The sequence below is a fragment of the Hemicordylus capensis genome, chromosome 4, assembly GCF_027244095.1.
Source record: "Hemicordylus capensis ecotype Gifberg chromosome 4, rHemCap1.1.pri, whole genome shotgun sequence".
Taxonomy (NCBI): Eukaryota; Metazoa; Chordata; class Lepidosauria; order Squamata; family Cordylidae; genus Hemicordylus; species Hemicordylus capensis.
The window spans coordinates 130,576,436-130,591,786 of record NC_069660.1 but is presented as its reverse complement, the minus strand read 5'-3'; positions in this window follow the sequence as shown (position 1 = coordinate 130,591,786).

Sequence of the window (15,351 nt, the reverse complement as noted above, 5' to 3'; positions counted from 1 at the left end):
TAAGTGGGGAGGGAATAGTCTGAGGAGGTTTTTTCTTAAAACAGATGGCTGACACACATACTTCCCCTTTAAAACTGTATTTTAAAAAATAGTTGACAAACAAGTCCTATTTCAACTACAGTTGAGGGGATTCATTCATTCATGCCGTCGAGTTGGTGTCGATTCCTGGTGACCACAGAGCCCTGTGGTTTTCTTGGTAGAATACAGGAGGGGTATACCATTGCCATCTCCCACACAATATTAGACAATGCCTTTCAGCACCTTCTTATGTTGCTGCTGCCCAATATAGGAGTTTTCCGTATTCACAGGCACGATTCAAAGTTGAAACCAACAGCCTCCTGCTGTCTAGGCAGGTTACGTCCCCATATCATTACACAACAAAAATAGTACTATCCCTTTGACTAGGAGCCCCTGGTGGCGTAGTGGTAAAACTGCCGTCCTGTAACCAGAAGGTTACAAGTTCAATCCTGACCAGGGGCTCAAGGTTGACTCAGCCTTCCATCCTTCCGAGGTCGGTAAAATGAGTACCCAGAATGTTGGGGGCAATATGCTAAATCATTGTAAACCGCTTAGAGAGCTTCCAGCTATAGAGCGGTATATAAATGTAAGTGCTATTGCTAGTGCTATTGCTAGTTTTAATAAATTGATTTGTTTCATTATCCCTGTTAGTACATAGGCATGTTTCCATTCTGATTGGAAACATTTGCCTCTGAGTGTGCTCAATAGGCCTGTGTGAATAAGCAAGCATTTGATTCTGTTTTCAAATTAGAAATTTGGAGTATTTGCTATTTTATTCATTGCTTTGGATTCCCCCAACTCAGATTTAGTTATTTGGATCCAAATATTAAATTTGTCCAAATATTTGGCTATAGAATACAATGGGGAGAATAACTAAAATGCCTATATTATCCTCAAATCTTTGCAGAATTGTTTGAAGACAATGGGAGAGTAGCCCCTTAAGTGGGTATAACACGTGTAACAAGGCTGGCCCACACCCTAAATGAGCTAAGCACCTGTTTAGGGCGCAGAGCAGGCAGGGGCGACAACAGTCTGGGTCACATGAGACCGAGGGTCACTACCTTCCACCCCTTCCCATGTCCTCCACCCATGCTGATGCTTTTGTAGCAGTGGCAGCTGTGGGCAGCCAGGCAATGGAGAATGCCCACTCGCCTGCCCTCCTCACCACCTCCACCTGCTACTTTCACAGTGAGTAGAGGCAAAGGGGAGGAGAGTGAGCACACAGGCCGGTGTTCCCCATTGCCCATGCTGTGTTCCCCAAAGCAGCAGGTAGAGGTGGCAGCAAGGAGGGCAGGCATGTGCTCCCTGTCACCTGCCCACCCTCTGCCCACTGCCTCTCTGCAGCATTTAACTGCAGCCAGGAAGGTGCCCAGGCAGGCAACAGGGGCAGTGGGGTGGGGGGCAACAGGCGTGGTGATGGGTGCCTAGAAGGTGGGGTGGTTCTTTGGGCTGGCCCTGAGCTGCAAAATTTCTAATAGGGGCAGGAGTTCCCTAAAAAATAAACTTTAAACTTTTGAAGAAAAAAGCCTAATAATTAATTTTTTGTTGTTCTCACCCTTGCTATTGGGTGAGAATAGCAAGGAATAGCAAAGAATAGACCCTTCAGAGATCGTTATTCAAAGGCACAGTAACTTGCAGAAGGTACTTTGATTAAGCAAACAGAGCTTGATATATTCTTTCTACATCCCTCCCCCAAAACATTGTGATTGGAAGAGAACAGAGGATCTGAGCAAATCATTGGCCAACTTGAGGTGTCAATTTCAAAGGACGCTTTCGCCTCCTCAGCATTTTCCATATATAAAGGATCACCTCATTTCCTCTCTTTTGTCAGTTCGAACTAGTTACAATGTTTGCCATTGGAAACTAGCAAGAAAAAAAGGCTCTGAATATCCAAATTTCTCCAAATTGATCTAGACATTGCTGATTTTATTTGTAGATATAGCTGTTCAACATGGATTTAGCTATTCTATGCTAAGCTCAAATCTCAGCTGAAGCAAACAGTGATCCAAAGCATGGCCTAGCCTAGTGTTGTGCAAGATGTAAATAAAACAATGATTTATTATTGCACCAATAATAAATTACTAGCTAATCCCGAACAGAGCATCTGTGCGGCAGTACATTCCCCCCACCTTCAGCCCCAGTCCTCTCCCCCTAAGCCTTCAGCCCCAGTCCCTCCCCACAAGCCTTCTGCCCCAGCTTGCTCCCTCCTCTGTTTTTCCCTCTTTCTCTCTCTTTTTCTCTCTCTCATTCGTGCTTCCCCACCCCCACCCTGGCGCTTTTTAGCCTGCTTGTGTTTTCTCCACTGGCTGTTGCTGCCTCCTCCTTCCTCCCGGGAGGGCAAGCGTTCAGCTGTCTCCTTCCTGCACAGCCCTCCCTCTAGCGAGCATCTTCCAAAACAGCCAGCCATTTGTCTCTGCCCAGCCAGGCTCCGCCGCTTTCTCTCCCCTCAGCTTCCCCCCTCCCCTCTGCCCCAGTCCGTTCAGTTTTCCTCTCCGCTTGCCCACTTTCCTTCCTTTCCTTTCCTCCTCAAGCGGCCACTTCCCTACATGGCCAACCACTACCCAGCCAATCCGGCACCTCCACTGCCCAGCCAATCCGCTGGGTTGCCGGGACGCATCCCCACAGAGGCACATCCATGAGAATTAATATAATAGATTTTCTCATTGGATACTTGCCATAGTCTGGGGTCTCAAGAAGGGTGTGCTACCTAACGTGTGGGAACCACTGCTTTATAACATATCCCAGATATCCATCCCCAAAACATTGGGGTTGCATGCCGGACCTACGAAGATTCTTTGGCAGATGAATCAAGAAAGAAAGCGTTTATCTAAAAGTAGGAAGTTTGAAAACCTCTATATTAGACATATGCTAGTAGTTTTAAACTATCTCACAAGCATGTGAATGACACTGGGTTCTGTAGTAAAAGAACTGCACAAAAACATAGCCTCACACAGAATGGCTTTTTCTGTATGCATGTGATTGGTTTGGCATAGGCTCTGTTATTAGTCTGGGGACACTTCACCCTATAGCAATGGTGAAGTTAAAGAGACGTGTGTCAGTGCCTCAGTGGGAAACTGCTAGAAACCCATCTAAGCAGTGTGGGTTTTCTAGTGAGAGAGGGTCATGTAAATACAATAAATGAGAGCCCGTGTGGTGCAGTGGTTAGGGTATTGGACTAGGACCAGGGAGACCCCCAGCCATGAAGCTCATTGTGTGACCTTAGGCCACACACACACTCTTTCAACCTAACCTGCCTCACAGGGTTGTTATGGAGATAAACCAGTGTGCATTTGATGAAGGATGATATATTTTATAAAGAAATAAAATGACTGGTACCGGCTGAGAATAACGTTTCTAGACATGGATATCATAACTAAATGACAGCATACATTGGCTTGCTCAAAAAGAGAAAGGTGTGTAGGTGTGTGTGTGTGTGTAAAATTAAAATATACAGGAGAACCTCATTACTCACGGATCTAGCATCTGTGACTTGCTTGCTTGCTTGCTTGCTTGCTTATTTATTTATTTATTGTTAAATTTATATACCACCTTTCATTAAAACAATCCCAAGGCACCCGACCTTGGCATACGCAGGAGGAAAAATGGGGAGAAAGGTTTTAATCCATGGATCAGCAGATTAGAGGTAGCCAGAAACGGCCTCTAAGGTCATTTCTGGCTGCCATTTTGAGCATAGGAAACGTCTCTCATCCTTGATTTGATTGTGGATGAGCATGCAGACCTGGTATGTGTGATGGAGACCTGGTTGGATGAGCTGGGTGGGGTTGTCCTCTCTCAGCTTTGTCCTCCAGGTTTTCTGATCCTGCAGCAGCCCACCTTGAGGGGAGGGGGCATTGCAGTAATCAATCACGAGACCTTTCTTCTTTCCAGGTGCCCAGTTAAGCAATCTCAGAATTCTGCATGCTTGTCCTTGAGGGTGGGCCTCCGAGATGGGCTGGGGATTCTGTTGGTGTACCGACCACTCCGCTGCACTTCAGTCTCCCTACCTGAGCTGATTGGTGTGGTCTTGGAGGCGACTTTAGGTTCGCCCAAGCTTATTGCCTTGGGGGATTTCACTGTGCATGCTGAGGCAACCATGGGCCTATCTCAGTTGGTATCGGGCCCTACCCCTGTGGCATGACATACTCTGGATCTGGTTTTTGCTGACCAGAGAACAAATGATCTGGTGGGGGGGGGACTTTGAGATAACTCACTTGACATGGACAGACAGATCGTCATCTGGTGGGGTTTTGTCTGACTGCTCCGTCTACCCTCTGCAGAGGTGGTGGACCAATTAGAATGGTCTGCTGGAGGCTTATGGATCCGCTCTTGCCCCTTGCCCCTCATGGCTAATAAAATCTGCCAGGTAGGGTACAGGCAGACGGTTGGAGGCTATAACCAATGCTTCATTAAGGGGGGGCAAGATACCACCATGCCTCAAGGAGGAAATGGTAAGACCATTATTGAAAAAGCCCTCCCTCAATCCCTCCGACCTGGACAACTATAAACCTGTTTCTAACCTTCCCTTTTGGGGCAAGGTGATAGAGCATGTGGTGGCGTCTCAGCTGCAGAGGGTTTTGGATGATATGGATTATCTAGACCCTTTTCAATCTGGCTTCCATCCTGGATTGAAACTGTCTTGGTTGCTCTAGTGGATGACCTGTGCCAGGAGCTAGACAGGGGGAGGGCATCTCTGTTGGTTCTGCTGGACCTCTTGGAGGCATTTGATACCATCGACCATGGTATCCTTCTGGACAACCTCTCGAGTATGGGGATTGGAGGTACTTCTTTGGAGTGGCTTTGGTCCTTTCTCAGGGGAGGATCCAGAAGGTGGTGTTGTGGGACTACTGCTCAGCTCCTTGGCCATTGACTTGTGGGGTCCTGCAGGTTTAGTTTTGTTCCCCACACTGTTTAACATCTACATGAAACTGCTGAGATAGGTCATCCAGGGATTCGGATTGAGTTGTATGCAGATGACACTCAGTTCTATCTCTCCATGTCACCTGATCCTAGGGAGGCAGTGGATGTGCTGAATCAGGATCTGGAGGCAGTGATGAGTTGGATGTGGGCTAATAAACCGAGATTGAATCTGGACAAGATGGATGTGCTGTTGGTCAGTAGAAGAGACAATAGGGATAAGGGGATTTGACCGGTTCTGGATGAGGTTGCACTCCCCTTTAATGAGCAGGTACAAAGCTTGGGGTTATTGCTTGACGTGGCTCCACTTTTGGAAGCATGGTTACATCTGTCACTAGGTTACTGCTACTGTCCAAATGGTCTTCACAGAACCCTTATTTTAATGAAATGCAGTATAGAAATCGATCAATCAATCAATCAGTCATTAATATTTTTGAATTCATTTCAAAAGTAGACTCCATATTCCCTCATTGGCTGCTTGCTGAAGTCTTCTTCTGATACTACTAGTTTTTGTTTTAAAAAAACACATATTTTATTTAAATCCAGCAAAAGTTAAGACTTTTAAGTTGTATTTAGCGCAGGGAGGAGGTTTAAGCTAGCCTAGCTCACAGCTGATGTGCTTTGAACTTAATCAATGGAGACATATAAGCTGCCTGGGAAATACAGCTTCAATGGAGAATCCCCATGGTAGCAATATTTCCCAATTTTTTCACACAGAACAAGACAGCTTCTGCAGCATAGGGCTTAGCATGCACATTGGAGCATTACAGAGCTGTGTAATGATCACCAAGTGTCGCTATCCTTAATTTGCACACATGCTAAGGCATCAATTGCTGAGAGGTGTGGGTTTTTTAAAAAGTAACATAAGGAAGCAAATGTGAATCATGCTGTGTTAAACAAGTGTATATGATTTACAAAGCTGATCAGTAGCTGTTAATTGCATTTCCCCTCCTTTTATCCCCTTCCTTTTTATGCCATAAATATGATAAATTTAGGCTTGTTAGTTCTGGTTTTGCACTCACAAGTAACTGAAAACATCTGATCTGACCTCTTGGTCAGCATTGGCTAATAGTGGTTGTCTCAAGCACTCCTGTGTCAAACCAGTTGTGCTTTGATGTAATTAATGTCTGTCGTTCACAATTGCTTCTGTTCTTGATAGCTGCAAATGATGGAGTATCTATAGCCACCTTCGGTGAGTTACAATGGTAAACAATTAGGAAGGGGACTATGTATGAGTCCCATATCAGCTTCATTGAGCTTCTTGAATTCTGTACATTGCTGGGTTTGTATCTGAGATCAACATCCTTACTATATCTGGTACACTTTTTAAAATGGTAAACATAGCTGTTCCAGAAACTGCTGTTGGTTTAGAACGTGGCAGCCAGGTTGGTCTCTGGGTCATCTAGGAGAGACCATATGAGCCATTTTTGGAAGGGCGGTATAGAAATCAATCAATCAATCAATCAATCAATCAAATAAATAAATAACTCCTGTGTTGAAGGAACTGCACTGGCTACTGATACATTTCCGGGCAAAATACAAGGTGCTGGTCATTACCGATAAAGCCCTAAACAGCTTAGGCCCTGGGAATTTAAGAGAACATCTTCTTCACCATGAGCCCCACTGCCTGCTAAAATCATCTGGAGAGGTTCATCTGCAGCTGCCACCAGCTTATCTGACGCTACTCGGGAATGGATCTTCTCCGTTGTGGCCCTGGACTTGGAATGCGCTTCCTGTTGAAATAAGAGCCTCCCCATCTCTGGCAACTTTTTAAAAGGCAACTTTTTAAAAGGCACTGGGTGAATACATTTATTCACCCAGGCTTTTAATTAGATTTATAGTTTTAAATAATTTTAATACTGGCTTTTAAATGTTTTTAATCTTTTAAATGATTTTAATTGTTAATTGATTTGATGTTTTAAATGATTTTAATTGTAAAACACCCAGAGACACAAGTTTTGGGTGCTATAGAAATATTTTAAATAAATAAAAATAAAATAAATAATTTGAGATTGGTAATCTTAGATCTGATGTTAGCTTAACAATTTAAGCATCACGTTAGTTTGGTACTGTGCCAATCTGAGATTCCTGAAAAAGTCTGGTTTTCATGACGTGCTCTGTGGGAGCGTGTGCACAGTAGAAATCTCAGGTTCCTGGTAAATTATCATTTGATGTATCGTAGAGCTGGTGCATTGTAAGCCATTTTCTGGAATGTTCTAAGGGGTGATTCAGACATGCTATTGAAGGTAGCACACAATGTGGAGAAGTTCTGTATTTCAGGTGATCTTGTCTTTTCAGTCTTTCAGTGACTTATGATTTGCACTGCATTTAGATCTGGGGGCTTACCCGGACATCTGGTTTTACATTCACCCCATTCACACATAATACGAAACTGGAGTTGAAGGGGCCTGAGGTTGAAATTTTTGTACGTCTGAACACGTGTTTGGACCAAAAGCGACCAGAGGTTTTCCTCCTGAGACTCCAATTTGAACTTTTGGTTTGTAGTGGATTTTGCCTCTCCTACCTGTGGTTTGATGGTGCCAGTGTTATGTCCAAATGCTGCACCACAGTCCCACTGTTCTGTAACCGGAGTTGAGGGAGGAAGCTTCTCCCTCACTCCAGCTGTGATTGGCTGCCAGGGGGCTGTCTTTCAGTCTAGAAGGAAACCCACGTACCCAGTTCCCCCTCCTCTCTGCAATCTCTGCAGAGAGCATCCTGTCCATTACGTCCGAATGCAGACAGGAGAGCAGGAACTGGAAGGGTTGTTGGAGTGGAACCACAGGTTCTGGGGGCACTGCAGGACCTGCGGTTCTGTGTAACATGTGAATGCAGCCGTTGTACTGGATATGCAATCCCAGTCTAAGGGCAATCGCTCAACATCCACAGCACATACGATGGAGTGAGGAGAGTAGCCCTGCCGAACAGCAGCAATAGCCATACTGCTTTTTCCCCTTAAAAAAAAAAAATCTGTGATAATGCTTAGCCTGCAACGTGGGGCTCTCATGGGGCTGAAACGAATTCATTTCAAGATTACATGGGAGAAGGCTGCATTCAATTTCATCTTGGCTAGGAGTCCAGCTAGAGCCTCAAGGCAACTGCAAAAGGTGATGCTGCAAAGGGCCTTCTTTGATTGAGGCTAGGCCATTTCGGCTCCCATGTAAGTACCCTCTCGAGACTGAGCCCAATAATGGGGTTTATAGTGGGGACTGTGTGGTGGCAAGTGTTGTGCTTTCTCATCATCATCATCAATGACAATGTTCTTATACCCGCAAAACACTCTGCATGCTTACTGACATAATAACAGGATTAAAATCAATAATAGGATGGTAATAAAAGGAAATGGCAAGCTATTTTATACAGTTTACTTTGGACAATTATTCCCAGTTAGTCACGACAGGGAATGAAGAACTGCCCACATTATCACATGGCTGTTCACCCATTTGTATGTTCAATGGGGTGTTGCAATGGCCACTGTTGAAGTACACTCATGCAGGCATATTACAGGTGACACTCCAGGTTTTAATAGTACTATTAGCAGTGAAAAGGGATTTATTTTCCCAGTTATTGTAGTTTGAATGCTGGGGAAATGCAACGATGCTGAAATTAAAGCATTTCCTTCAGGATAACTTCTAGATACTTTGCACCTAATGGGCAATGGCTGCATATTTCTTGTGTTATAACAGATTGGCCCAATATAAGGCCTGGGGGGCAGATCCAGCTCACTGGTCTATTAATGTATGTGGAACTAAGTAGGAGAGGTGGGGAACAATAAAAACGAAGTAGGAGCAGTCAGGAATAGTCATGTGCACGGACCGGTTCGGAGGCCATTCTAAAGGCCTCCAGACCGGTCCGGTCACGGGGTGGTTTTGGTTCGGGTGGGGGGTTCCAATTTAAAAAGGGGGAGCTTTACTCACCCCTTCCAGTTAAAAAGCGTATTTCTTGTAGTAATTGGGCGGCAGGGTGCCGCCCGCTTCAATCTCCGAGTCTGGCCGGCCGCGGGCTCCTCCTTGGTAGGCATAATCGGGCGGCAGGATCGCTCCAAGTCCCTGCCGCCCGCCCTCTTCATGCTGAGCAAGCCTCCCCCCCCCCCCCGGTCGGCTGGCGGCCGCCCCCTGTGCATATTAGGGGGTTCCCCCTCCCCTCCTCCCCCTTCTTGCCAAGTATCCCCCCCCCTCCATTACAGGAGGACGGCAGGAGAACTCCCTGCCGTCCCCCTTCTCCTTTGCCGGCTGGGCTGCAAATGGTTCCTAGGAAGCCTTTCGCGCGCGTGCGCGAAAGGCTTCCTAGGAGCCATTTGCAGCCCAGCCGGCAAGGCAAGCGGACGGCAGGGAGTTCTCCCGCCGCCCGCTCGCTAAAGTTAACGTTAACTTTAGCGAGCGGGGCGGCAGGAGAACTCCCTGCCGTCTGCTTGCCTTGCCGGCTGGGCTGCAAATGGCTCCTAGGAAGCCTTTCGCGCACGCGCGCGAAAGGCTTCCTAGGAACCATTTGCAGCCCAGCCGGCAAAGGAGAAGGGGGACGGCAGGGAGTTCTCCTGCCGTCCTCCTGTAATGGAGGGGGGGGGATACTTGGCAAGAAGGGGGTGGAGGGGAGGGGGGAACCCCCTAATATGCACAGGGGGCGGCCGCCAGCTGACGGGGGGGGGGGGCTTGCTCAGCATGAAGAGGGCGGGCGGCAGGGACTTGGAGCGATCCTGCCGCCCGATTATGCCTACCAAGGAGGAGCCCGCGGCCGGCCAGACTCGGAGATTGAAGCGGGCGGCACCCTGCCGCCCAATTACTACAAGAAATACGCTTTTTAACTGGAAGGGGTGAGTAAAGCTCCCCCTTTTTAAATTGGAACCCCCCACCCCAGTGCCGGACCAGTTCCGTGCACACCCCTAGTCAGGAACAATAAAACAGCAACGCAGGGGGGAGATACAGATAGAGAGAACAGCTACTAGGAAGAGCTTGTTATTACAGCATGGGGTAGGAGCAGGAGGGATTCAGATGGATGTTGAAGCTGATTTCTCTAATAAAATATATTTGTTATATACAGGCAGGCCTCATTATCCCTGGGGGTTCCATTCCTGCCCATTTCCGTGGATAACGGAACTGTGCAGAACAAGTCACTGAGTGAATGGGAATTGAGGGTTAGGTTCCTAGAGGGCAAAAAAGTCAGGAAAAGGAGGGGAAAATTTGAACTGAAGTACTGAACCATGCTCCGTGGGTCTCCAGCTGTCCAGCAATGCACACACACACACCCTCCCCAGAAGCTCAAATTAAACCAATTTTCCACTAAAAAAAATCATGGGGGAAAATTCTTTTTATTTAAACAGAAGAGTCACAAAATGTTTCCTTTAAGCAAAATGGTGGCCGGAAATTACCTTGGAGGTAATTTCCAGACACCTAGGAACCATGTATACATGGATATTAACCCTTTGTTTAACCACAAATCTTGAGGTTGGGTGCATATTCTCTAACCATGGATACACGGAGCTGTGAATGGCAGTAACGTGAATAACAAGGTCCACTTGTATTCCTACTTGATCCTTTAATGAGTGCAAACCCCACTTGAAACAGCTGGGAATTTTATGCTGGTCTGCAGGTAGGAATATCCTGCAGCAGGAGCCATGAAAAGTGGCCTGTCCTGCTGATGAGCAGCAGCAGTTCAATGCAGTTACATAAGAACAGCCCTGCTAGATCAGGCCCAAGGCCTATCTAGTCCAGCATCCTCTTTCACACAGTGGCCCACCAGATGCCTCTGAGAAGCCCACAGTCAAGAGGTGAGGGCATGCCCTCTCTCCTATGGTTGCTCCCCTGCAACAGGCTAGGAGAGGCACCTCCAACCTCAGTCTCTGACTCTGAAGTTGGAGGTAGACCACAGTCACCAGATTAGTGGTTAACAGACCTATCCTCCATGAATTATTCTAAGCCCCTTTTAAAGCCATCAACACTAGTAGTCATCACCACATTCCATGGCAAAGAATCCAATGGATTAATTATGCACTGTGTGAAAAAATACTTCCACTTGTTGGTCCTAAATTTCCCGGCCTTCAGTTTCAGGGATGACGCCTGGTTCCAGTGTTGTGAGAGAGGGAGAAAATTTTCTCTCTGTCCCCTCTCTCCACTCTATGCATAATTTTATACACCTCGATCATGTCTCCCCTTAGTCACCTCCTTTCCAAAGTAAAGAGCCCCAGATGCTGTAGCCTAGCCTCATAAGGGAGGTTGCCCTCTTCTTCATCTTTTCCTTCATCTACAATATCCTTCTTATGATACTGTAGTGGATTATAGCCTTTGTCTCAGAGCAAGCTCACGTGAGGGAGAGAAATGCTGACTTATCCCTGCAGAGCTTTCTGGCAAAGGCCACTACTAAAACATTCCTGTGATTCTTGGTAGGTTCAAAAATGGCTGCCATCAGCACTCCTCTCTATTACAGAGCTTGACCCTCCCTGAACTTGGGGTGGAAATCCCAGGGAAAACTCTTTCTTTTGCTATTTGAAAAGTACAAAAAAACCCTTCCATGTGTAAGCCTACACGTGGGGAGAAAATTGATAGCTGTTGACCGACTGAGGCGTATTTTGTACCAGAGAGAAATAACCCTTTCAGCCCCCCCTTTATCCTGAGTTAAAAACCACTCGGATGAGGCTTGTAAAAGAAAAGAACAAAAACAAAAACAGTTTTATTCAAATGCTACAGACTGCTGCCGTCTGAGGCTCCCTCAGCTCTCGGTTACAGGTAAAAATACTCAATGGTTACAAGAATACTTCAGAAAGCACCCCAGTTGCAAGGAACAGGGATGTAGGAAGATACATCCCTCTTTCCCATCACCTTTGCTCTGACTCCAGCCCTCCTCCCTCTCACTTGCTTTATTACTTTTAATAATTTTAGTGTAATAATGTGCTGAAATTGACCTTGGCCCCCTCACACCAAGTCATTGTTGGTTCAGGCCCACTGGGTCATTTGAGCTGTGCACCCCTGTGTCCTATAAATTTCTTACTTGCATGTTCATATGCATGCTTGGTAAAAGCATCTTTGATCATTAACTTTCCATAATTAAAACAATGTGGGCTGATTTTAGGGAGGAGAGCTGGTCCTGTGGTAACAAGCATGACTTGTCCCCTTAGCATCTCCAAGATAGGGCTGAGAGAGATTCCTGCCTGCAATCTTGGAGAAGCTGCTGCCAGACTGTGGAGATAATACTGAGCTAGATAGACCAATGGTCTGACTCAGTATATGGCAGCTTCCTATGTTCCTATGACTTAAGAGCCCTGTCCCAAATCCTGGGGAGCTGCTGCCAGTCAGTGCAGAAAATACTTGGCTAGAAAGACTAATGATCTGACTTGGTAAAAGGCGGCTTTCAGCTGGAATCAACTGAAGATTATATACCAACCTTATTTTAATGGGATGAGTTTTCATTCATCTAATAATCTTGACTGTCTGTATTCCAAAAGCCAGCAATCCCTGTGCATCAGGAGAAATGGAAAGAGAAGGAAGCAGCAGAAGGGAACAGATAACCCAGCTGAAAATACAAGTGCCTGAACTGGCAGTCAAATATCACTTCCACAGCAGAATGGAGTTTATCAGAGACAATGGGAGAGGAATCCTAATCTTGAGCTCTTTTGAACCTTACATGAGGTTATTGGCAACAACAAGAAACAGTACATCATATATTGTTTCTGCTTCTGTGCTCATTCTCTTTAGTCAGATCCAACATATTCAGTAGTGCACACTAGCGTACTAGTAGTGCACACTATGTTTAAGCAGGATCACCTTTTCTGCTGGTGATTACCACAGATTAATAATCCATACTTGATACATGAATGGCATTTGCTGCTTCCTCTACCTGAAGGAAGTGATGTTGCTATCAAGCTATACAATGGAACCTGAGGCAGAAATTAGGAGTACTAAACATTGGCTAATACTGATGGTGATGATGATAATTATAATGATTATAATTGTTTTGGCTTTGTAATGGTCATGGATGAAGACAAAGGCATATAAAAAGGGATTCTGTTCTCTCAGTGGAGGAAGAAAAATGATACATAAATCAGTAATGTTTTAACCTACTAATTAAGGGCTTACCTACACAATGGGATTTCTTCCTCTATCATGGTAATGCTGTTGTTCTCTAGAGACTAGCGTATTTATTGTTGTTGTTGTTTACACAGTCAGACAGGTTTTATTGACTGGTTTGTTTTATCCAGACATCGAGTCCTTCCCAAGGACCTGGGATGGCTGAATTTTATTATCAATGTTGTTGCTGTTATTATAGATATCGTCGCAGAATATAGGCTATTCCCAGTAATGCTGCTTTTTGTAATTGGCTGATGGTGATTTCTGTGGCCCCTATGGTGTTGAGGTGCTCTTCAAGGTGTTTTGGAATTACACCTAGGGCACCAATTACCACTGGGATTATTTTGGTCTTCTTCTGCCACAGCCTTTCATTTTCAATTTGTAGATCTTTTATTTTGTGATTTTTTCTATTTCTTTTTCTTCTATTCTGCTATCCCCTGGTCTTGCTATGTCAATTATTTTAACTTGTTTTTCTTTCTTCTCAACTACAGTTATATCTGGTGTATTGTGTGGCAGATGTTTGTCTGTTTGTAGTCAGAAGTCCCATAACATTTTTACATCTTCATTTTCTACCACTTTTTCAATTGTATGGTCCCACCAGTTTTTGGCTACAGGTAGCTTGTATTTTTTGCAGATATTCCAGTGTATCATCCCTGTTACCTTGTCATGCCTTTGTTTGTAGTCAGTCTGTGCAATCTTTTTACGACAGCTGATCAGGTGGTCCACGGTTTCATCTGCTTCTTTACAAAGGCGGCACTTGCTGTTTGTTGTTGACTTTTTGACTTTTGCTCTTATTGTATTTGTTCTTAGTGCCTGTTCTTGTGCAGCCAGTATTAAACCCTCTGTTTCTTTCTTCAAGTTGCCATTCTTAAGCCATTGCCAAGTCTTGGTGATGTCTGATTTTCCATTTATATTGTGCAAATATTGACCATGCAGTGGCTTATTTTTCCATTTTTCTGCTCGGTTCTTGACTTGTTCTTTCTTGTAGGCCTGCTTTGTTTCATTGGTGTTGAATAGTTTCGCATTATTGACCATTTGAAGCGCATCTTCTTCACTGTCCTTGATTTATTCTTCAAGGCCTCTTTTCTCCTCCTCTACTGTTTGATGGACTTGCAGCATTCCTCTTCCACCTGAGCTGCGAGGGAGGTATATCCTATCTACATCACTGCGGGGGTGCAGAGTATGATTGATGGTCATTATTTTCCTGGCCTTACGATCTAGTGTCTCTAGCTCTGCCTGGATCCAGTCTATTATTCCTGCAGTGTATCTGATATTTATTATTATTATTATTATTATTATTATTATTATTATTATTATTATTAATTCAATTTCTATACCACCTTTCCAAAAATGGCTCAGGGTGGTTTACACAGAGAAATAATAAATAAATAAGGTAGGATGGATCCCTGTCCCCAAAGGGCTCACAATCTAAAAAGCAACATCAGATAGACACCAGCAAAAGTCACTGGAGGTACTGTGCTAGGGGTGGATAGGGCCAGTTACTCTCCCCCTGCTAAATAAAGAGAGTCATCCACCCCAATCCAAGATGACGGCTGTGTAAATTTTTGAGCTACAAGTGCACTAACTTGTGAACCACTTAACCAATTTGAACTGAATTTGCTACAGCAATAGGGACACACAGGGATGCCCAAATGGTGTGGTGTGTGACAGTGTCATCCACTCCAATGATGGAAGCCACGTGAACATCTGAGGCGCAAGTGAGCTAACTTTTGAACCGCTTAACCATTTGAACCAAATTTGTTACAGCTGTAGGGACACAGAGGGACACCTCAATGGCATATTTTATGATGATGTTATCCAGCTCAATTCAAGATGGCGGACGCGTAAACATCAAAGGCACAAGTGGGCTAACTTGTGAACCGCTTAACCGATATGAACCAAATTTGTTACAGCTGTAGGGACACATAGGGATGCCCTAATGGCGTGGTGTGTGATGATGTTATCCACTCCAATTCAAGATGGCAGATGCATGGACATCTGAGGCACAAGCAGGCTAATTTGTGGACTGCCCAACCCATATGAACCAAACTGTGTACAGTTGCAGTGAGTGACACAGAAGGACACCTCAATGGCATAGTTTGTGATGATGTCATCTGCACCGATCCAAGATGGTGGACATGTAAATTTTTGAGGAGCAAGTGGCTAACTTGTAAAACACTTGACCAATTTGAACCAAATTTGGTACAGCTGTAGAGAAACATTGGGAGACCTCAATGATGTAGTTTGTGATGATGTAATCCATCCCAATCCAAGATAGTGGTTGCGTGAATGTCTGACGCACAAATCAGCTAATTTGTCGACTGTCTAACCCATTTGAACCAAATTTGGTACGCTCCAGTGAGTG